Consider the following 8,905-nt stretch of genomic DNA (forward strand, 5'->3'; position numbering starts at 1 on the left):
ATTTACCTACTGTGAATATTCATGACTCACCTGCACCAGCCCGCATGGTTCTGGAGGGTTGCAGCAGACCAACCAGGGTAAGTAAAAAAAGCCTTGCACGAGTCTGAACGGTGCATACAGTAGGAGCAGGAGTCTGTTTCTGGACAGGATTCTAGTCTATCACAGGGCCCTACCCCAAAAGTATGTGGACACCTGCTTATCGAACATCTCATTCCATAATCATGGGCATTAATATGGAGTTTGTCACCCCTTTGCTGCTATAACAGCCTCCACCGTTCTGAGAAAGGCTTTCCACTAGATGTTGGACCATTGCTGTGGGGACTTGCTTCCATTCAGCCACAAGAGCATTATTTGAGGTCGGGTACTGATGTTGGGCAATTAGGCCTGGCTCGCAGTCGGCGTTCCAATTCATCCCAAAGGTGTTCGATGGGGTTGAGGTCAGGGCTCTGTGCAGGCCAGTCAAGTTCTTCCACACAAAACCATTTCTGTATGGACCTCGCTTTATGCATGGGGGCATTGTTGTGCTGAAACTGTCATGCAGGTGAAAGAGGACCCAAAAGCGACTTGGCGAAAACAGAGTCTTTAATCCAGTAAAGTAAATACAAACAAAAAACACAACTTTCACTCGAAATGACGAGGACAAACTGGAGACTCGATCTTGAACAGCAGGTGAACAGCAGGTTGCCTCGGGAAGGCACTTGAACCAGACAGACTCAGACACCTGCTCACCACGCAGCATCTGAGGAAAACACGACACGACAGGGCGATACACAAACACAGCACGGTGAATTCTAGACAAGGAACCGACAGGACAGGAACGGAACACAAAGGAAGAAATAGGGACTCTAATCAGGGGAAAGGATCGGGAACAGGTGTGGGAAGACTAAATGATTGATTAGGGGAATAGGAACAGCTGGGAGCAGGAACGGAACGATAGAGAGAAGAGAGAGCGAGAGAGTGAGAGAGGGAGGGGGAGAGAGAGGGATAGAAAGAGGGAAAGAACCTAATAAGACCAGCAGAGGGAAACGAATAGAATGGGAAGCACAGGGACAAGACAAGATAATAAATGACAAAACATGACAGTACCCCCACTCACCGAGCGCCTCCTGGCGCACTCGAGGAGGAATCCTGGCGGCAACGGAGGAAATCATCAATGAGTGAACGGTCCAGCACGTCCCGAGACGGAACCCAACTCCTCTCCTCAGGACCGTAACCCTCCCAATCCACTAAGTATTGGTGACCCCGTCCCCGAGAACGCATGTCCATGATCTTATGTACCTTGTAAATAGGTGCGCTCTCGACAAGGACGGAGGGGGGAGGGAAGACGAACGGGGTGCGAAGAAAGGGCTTGACACAGGAGACATGGAAGACAGGATGGACGCGACGAAGATGTCGCGGAAGAAGCAGTCGCACAGCGACAGGATTGACGACCTGGGAGACACGGAACGGACCAATGAACCGCGGAGTCAACTTACGAGAAGCTGTCGTAAGAGGAAGGTTGCGAGTGGAAAGCCACACTCTCTGGCCGCAACAATACCTTGGACTCTTAATCCTGCGTTTATTGGCGGCTCTCACAGTCTGTGCCCTGTAACGGCAAAGTGCAGACCTCACCCTCCTCCAGGTGCGCTCACAACGTTGGACAAACGCTTGAGCGGAGGGAACGCTGGACTCGGCAAGCTGGGATGAGAACAGAGGAGGCTGGTAACCCAGACTACTCTGAAACGGAGATAACCCGGTAGCAGACGAAGGAAGCGAATTGTGAGCGTATTCTGCCCAGGGGAGCTGTTCTGCCCAAGACGCAGGGTTTCTGAAAGAAAGGCTGCGTAGTATGCGACCAATCGTCTGATTGGCCCTCTCTGCTTGACCGTTAGACTGGGGATGAAACCTGGAAGAGAGACTGACGGACGCACCAATCAAACGACAGAACTCCCTCCAAAACTGTGACGTGAATTGCGGGCCTCTGTCTGAAACGGCGTCTAACGGGAGGCCATGAATTCTGAATACATTCTCGATAATGATTTGTGCCGTCTCCTTAGCGGAAGGAAGTTTAGCGAGGGGAATGAAATGTGCCGCCTTAGAGAACCTATCGACAACCGTAAGAATCACAGTCTTCCCCGCAGACAAAGGCAGACCGGTAATGAAGTCTAGGGCGATGTGAGACCATGGTCGAGAAGGAATGGGGAGCGGTCTGAGACGACCGGCAGGAGGAGAGTTACCCGACTTAGTCTGCGCGCAGTCCGAACAAGCAGCCACGAAACGGCGCGTGTCACGCTCCTGAGTCGGCCACCAAAAGCGCTGGCGAATAGACGCAAGAGTGCCTCGAACACCGGGATGACCAGCTAACTTGGCAGAGTGAGCCCACTGAAGAACAGCCAGACGAGTGGAAACAGGAACGAAAAGGAGGTTACTAGGACAAGCGCGCGGCGACGCAGTGTGCGTGAGTGCTTGCTTAACCTGTCTTTCAATTCCCCAGACTGTTAACCCGACAACACGCCCATAAGGAAGAATCCCCTCGGGATCAGTAGAAGCCACAGAAGAACTAAACAGACGGGATAAGGCATCAGGCTTGGTGTTCTTGCTACCCGGACGGTAAGAAATCACAAACTCGAAACGAGCGAAAAACAACGCCCAACGAGCTTGACGGGCATTAAGTCGTTTGGCAGAACGGATGTACTCAAGGTTCTTATGGTCTGTCCAAACGACAAAAGGAACGGTCGCCCCCTCCAACCACTGTCGCCATTCGCCTAGGGCTAAGCGGATGGCGAGCAGTTCACGGTTACCCACATCATAGTTGCGCTCAGATGGCGACAGGCGATGAGAAAAATAAGCGCAAGGATGAACCTTATCGTCAGACTGGAAGCGCTGGGATAGAATGGCTCCCACGCCTACCTCTGAAGCGTCAACCTCGACAATGAATTGTCTAGTGACGTCAGGAGTAACGAGGATAGGAGCGGACGTAAAACGTTCTTTTAGAAGATCAAAAGCTCCCTGGGCGGAACCGGACCACTTAAAACACGTCTTGACAGAAGTAAGAGCTGTGAGAGGGGCAGCAACTTGACCGAAATTACGAATGAAACGCCGATAGAAATTAGCGAAACCTAAAAAGCGCTGCAACTCGACACGTGACCTTGGAACGGGCCAATCACTGACAGCTTGGACCTTAGCGGAATCCATCTGAATGCCTTCAGCGGAAATAACGGAACCGAGAAAAGTAACGGAGGAGACATGAAAAGAGCACTTCTCAGACTTTACGTAGAGACAATTCTCTAAAAGGCGCTGTAGAACACGTCGAACGTGCTGAACATGAATCTCGAGTGACGGAGAAAAAATCAGGATATCGTCAAGATAGACAAAAACAAAGATGTTCAGCATGTCTCTCAGAACATCATTAACTAATGCCTGAAAAACAGCTGGCGCATTGGCGAGACCAAACGGCAGAACCCGGTACTCAAAATGCCCTAACGGAGTGTTAAACGCCGTTTTCCACTCGTCCCCCTCTCTGATGCGCACGAGATGGTAAGCGTTACGAAGGTCCAACTTAGTAAAGCACCTGGCTCCCTGCAGAATCTCGAAGGCTGATGACATAAGGGGAAGCGGATAACGATTCTTAACCGTTATGTCATTCAGCCCTCGATAATCCACGCAGGGGCGCAGAGTACCGTCCTTCTTCTTAACAAAAAGAACCCCGCCCCGGCCGGAGAGGAAGAAGGCACTATGGTACCGGCGTCAAGAGACACAGACAAATAATCCTCGAGAGCCTTACGTTCGGGAGCCGACAGAGAGTATAGTCTACCCCGAGGAGGAGTGGTCCCCGGAAGGAGATCAATACTACAATCATACGACCGGTGAGGAGGAAGGGAGTTGGCTCGGGACCGACTGAAGACCGTGCGCAGATCATGATATTCCTCCGGCACTCCTGTCAAATCGCCAGGTTCCTCCTGAGAAGTAGGGACAGAAGAAACGGGAGGGATGGCAGACATTAAACACTTCACATGACAAGAAACGTTCCAGGATAGGATAGAATTACTAGACCAATTAATAGAAGGATTATGACATACTAGCCAGGGATGACCCAAAACAACAGGTGTAAACGGTGAACGAAAAATCAAAAAAGAAATAGTCTCACTGTGGTTACCAGATACTGTGAGGGTTAAAGGTAGTGTCTCAAATCTGATACTGGGAAGATGACTACCATCTAAGGCGAACATGGGCGTAGGCTTCTCTAACTCTCTGAAAGGAATGTCATGTTTCCGAACCCATGCTTCGTCCATGAAACAACCCTCAGCCCCAGAGTCTATCAAGGCACTACATGTAGCACCCGAACCGGTCCAGCGTAGATGGACCGACAAAGTAGTACAGGATTTTGATGGAGAGACTTGGGTAGTTGCGCTCACCTGTAGCCCTCCGCTTACAGATGAGCTCTGGCTTTACTGGACATGAATTAACAAAATGTCCAGCAACTCCGCAATAGAGGCACAGGCGGTTGGTGATCCTCCGTTCCCTCTCCTTAGTCGAGATGCGAATCCCTCCCAGCTGCATGGGCTCAGACTCTGAGCCAGAGGAGGGAGATGGTTGCGATGCGGAGCAGGGAAACACCGTTGATGCGAGCTCTCTTCCACGAGCCCGGTGACGAAGATCTACCCGTCGTTCTATGCGGATGGCGAGAGCAATCAAAGAGTCCACATCTGAAGGAACCTCCCGGGAGAGAATCTCATCCTTAACCACTGCGTGGAGTCCCTCCAGAAAACGAGCGAGCAGCGCCGGCTCGTTCCACTCACTAGAGGCAGCAAGAGTGCGAAACTCAATAGAATAATCCGTTATGGACCGTTCACCTTGGCATAAGGAAGCCAGGGCCCAAGAAGCCTCCCTACCAAAAACTGAACGGTCAAAAACCCGAATCATCTCCTCTTTAAAGTTCTGGAACTTGTTAGAGCAATCAGCCCTTGCCTCCCAGATAGCTGTGCCCCATTCTCGAGCCCGGCCAGTAAGGAGTGAAATGACGTAAGCAACCCGAGCTCTCTCTCTAGAGTATGTGTTGGGTTGGAGAGAGAACACAATCTCACACTGCGTGAGAAAGGAGCGGCACTCAGTGGGCTGCCCGGAGTAGCAAGGTGGGTTATTAACCCTAGGTTCTGGAGGCTCGGCAGGCCAGGAAGTAACAGGTGGCACGAGACGTAGACTCTGGAACTGTCCAGAGAGGTCGGAAACCTGAGCGGCCAGGTTCTCCACGGCATGGCGAGCAGCAGACAATTCCTGCTCGTGTCTGCCGAGCATGGCTCCTTGGATCTCGACGGCAGTGTAACGAGCGTCTGAAGTCGCTGGGTCCATTCCTTGGTCGGTTCCTTCTGTCATGCAGGTGAAAGAGGACCCAAAAGCGACTTGGCGAAAACAGAGTCTTTAATCCAGTAAAGTAAATACAAACAAAAAACACAACTTTCACTCGAAATGACGAGGACAAACTGGAAACTCGATCTTGAACAGCAGGTGAACAGCAGGTTGCCTCGGGAAGGCACTTGAACCAGACAGACTCAGACACCTGCTGACCACGCAGCATCTGAGGAAAACACGACACGACAGGGCGATACACAAACACAGCACGGTGAATTCTAGACAAGGAACCGACAGGACAGGAACGGAACACAAAGGAAGAAATAGGGACTCTAATCAGGGGAAAGGATCGGGAACAGGTGTGGGAAGACTAAATGATTGATTAGGGGAATAGGAACAGCTGGGAGCAGGAACGGAACGATAGAGAGAAGAGAGAGCGAGAGAGTGAGAGAGGGAGGGGGAGAGAGAGGGATAGAAAGAGGGAAAGAACCTAATAAGACCAGCAGAGGGAAACGAATAGAATGGGAAGCACAGGGACAAGACAAGATAATAAATGACAAAACATGACAGAAACAGGAAAGGGCCTTCTCCAAACTGTTGCCGCAAAGCTGGAAGCACAGAATCGTCTAGAATGTCATTGTATACTGTAGCGTTAAGATTTCCCTTCACTGGAACTAAGGGGATAGTCCGAACCATGACTAACAGCCTCAGACCATTATTCCTCCTCCACCAAACTTTACAGTTAGCACTATGTATTGGGGCAGGTAGCGTTCTCCTGGCATCCACCAAACCCAGAGTCGTCCGCCGGACTGCCAGATGGTGAAGTGGGATTCATCACTCCAGAGAACGTGTTTCCACTGCTTCAGAGTCCAATGGCAGTGAGCTTTACACCACTCTAGCCAATGCTTGGCATTGCGCATGGTGATCGCAGGCTTGTGTATGACTGCTTGGTCATGGGAAGCCATTTCATTTCCTGACGAACAGTTATTGTGCTGAAGTTGCTTCCAGAGGCAGTTTGGAACTTGGTAGTGAGGGCTGCAACCAAGGATAGACGATTTCTATGCGCTCGGCGGTTCTGTTCTGTAAGCTTGTGTGGCCTACCACTTTGCGGCTGAGACGTTGTCGCTCCTATACGTTTCAATTTCACAATAACATCACATTCAGTTGACTGGGGCAGCTATAGCAGGGCAGAAATTTGACGAACTGACCTGTTAGAAAGGTGGCATCCTATGACGGTGCCACGTTGAAAGTCTCTGAGCTCTTCAGTAAGGCATTTCTACTGACAATGTTTCTATATGGAGATTGCATGGCTGCATGCTCATATTTATACACCTGTCAGCAACGGGTGTGGCTGAAATAGCCAAATCCACTCATTTGAAGGGGTGTCCTCATACTTTTCTATATACAGCACCTTTGGAATTATTCAGACCCATGACATTTTCCACATTTTGTTACATTACAGCCTTATTCTAAAATGGATTTAAAAAATACAAAAAAATATTCAGCAATCTAAACACAATACCCCATAATGACAAAGCAAAACTGAAAATGCAAACCATGCAATAATCTGAGTACAGTGCTCAGACAACAAAACATGTCATACAGATATCCGCCATGTTGTGGAGTCAACAGAAGTCAGAAATAGCGTTATAAATATTCACTTACCTTTGATGATCTTCATCAGAATGCACTCCCAGGAATCCCAGTTCCACAATAAATTTGATTATTGTTTGATTTGTTCAATAAAGTCCATCATTTATGTACAAATACCTCCTTTTATTAGCACGTTCAGATCACAAATCAAAACACACGACACACGGGCAAGTCCAGGCGAAAGTTCAGAAGAAAAGTCATATTACAGTTCGTAGAAACATGTCAAAGGAAGTATGCTGAAAATGCTGCCCCTTATCCCAAACAGGTTTTAAGAAGCCTTTTGGTCCTAAACTTTGCGCTCCGGTACCTCTTGCCGTGCGGTAGCAGAGTAAACACTTGGGTGACTGGAGTCTTTGACAATTTTTTAGTATATAGGTCATGGATGGCAGGAATCTTGGCCCCGGTGAGGTACTGGGCCGTACGTACTACGCTCTGTAGCACCTTATGTCAGATGCCAAGCAGTTGCCATACCAGGCAATGATGCAGCTCGATGGTGCAGTTGTTTAACTTTTTGAGGATCTAGGGACCCATGCCAAATCCTTTCAGTCTCCTGGGGGGAAAGGTGTTGTTGTGCCCTATTCACAAATGTTTTAGTGTGTTTGGACCATGATCATTCATTGGTTATGTGGACACCAAGGAACTTGAAACTCTCAACCCGCTCAAAGACTCTTCCTATGGCTGGCCGCCCGACCAAACTGGGGGAGAAGGGCCTTGGTCAAGGAGGTGACCAAGAACTCGATGATCACTCTGACAGAGCTCTAGAGTTCCTTTGTGCAGATGGGAGATCTTCCAGAAGGACAGCCATCTCTGCAGCACTCCACCAATCATGCCTTTATGGTAGAGTGGCCAGACGGAAGCCACTCCCCAGTAAAAGGCACTTGACAACCTCCTTGGAGTTTGACTAAAGGCACCTAAAGATTCTCAGACCATGAGAAACAAGTTCCTCTGGTCTGATGAAACCAAGATTGAACTCGTTGGCCTGAATGCCAAGCACCACAGCTGGAGGAAACCTGGCACCATCCCTACAGTGAAGCATGTTGGTGTCAGCATCATGCTGTGGGGGTGTTTATCAGCAGCAGGGACTGGGAGACCAGTCAGAATCGAGGGAAAGATGAATGGAGCAAAGTACAGAGATATCCTTGATGAAAACCTGTTCCAGAGAGCTCAGGACCTCAGACTGGGTTGAAAGTTCACCTTCCAACATGACAATGACACTAAGCACACAATCAAGACAATGCAGGAGTGGCTTCGGGACAAGTCCCTGAATGTTCTTGAGTGGCCCAGCCAAAGGCCGGACTTGAACCTGATAAAACATCTCTGGAAAGACCTGAAAATAGCTGTGCAGCAACGCTCCCCATCCATCCTGACAAAGCTTGAGAGGATCTGCAGAGAAGATTGGGAGAAACTCCCCAAATATAGCTGTGCCAAGCTCGTAGAGTCATACCCAAGAAGACTTGATGCTGTAATCGCTGGCAAAAGTGCTTCAACAAAGTACTGAGTAAAGGGTCTGAATACTTATCTAAATGTGATATTTCAGTTATTTGTGTTTAATTAATTAGCAAAAATGTCTAAAAACCTGTTTTTGCTTTGTCACTATTGATGAAGAAAGAAATACATTTTAGAATGAGGCTGTAACGTAACAAAATGTGGAAGGGGATCTTAATCAAGGGGTCTGAATACTTTCTGAAGGTATAGTATAGTGTACAGTGGCTTGCGGAAGTATTCACCCACCTTGGCGTTTTTTCTATTTTGTTGCCTTAAGTTAAAGCCTGGAATTAATATAGATTTTTGGTGGTTTGTATCATTTGATTTACACAACATTCCTACCACTTTGAAGATACAAATATTTTTTTACTGTGAAACAAACAAGAAATAAGACAAAATATCAGAAAACTTGAGCTTGCATAACTATCCACCCCCCCAA

Source organism: Oncorhynchus gorbuscha, linkage group LG16, assembly GCF_021184085.1.
Source record: "Oncorhynchus gorbuscha isolate QuinsamMale2020 ecotype Even-year linkage group LG16, OgorEven_v1.0, whole genome shotgun sequence".
Classification (NCBI taxonomy): Eukaryota; Metazoa; Chordata; class Actinopteri; order Salmoniformes; family Salmonidae; genus Oncorhynchus; species Oncorhynchus gorbuscha.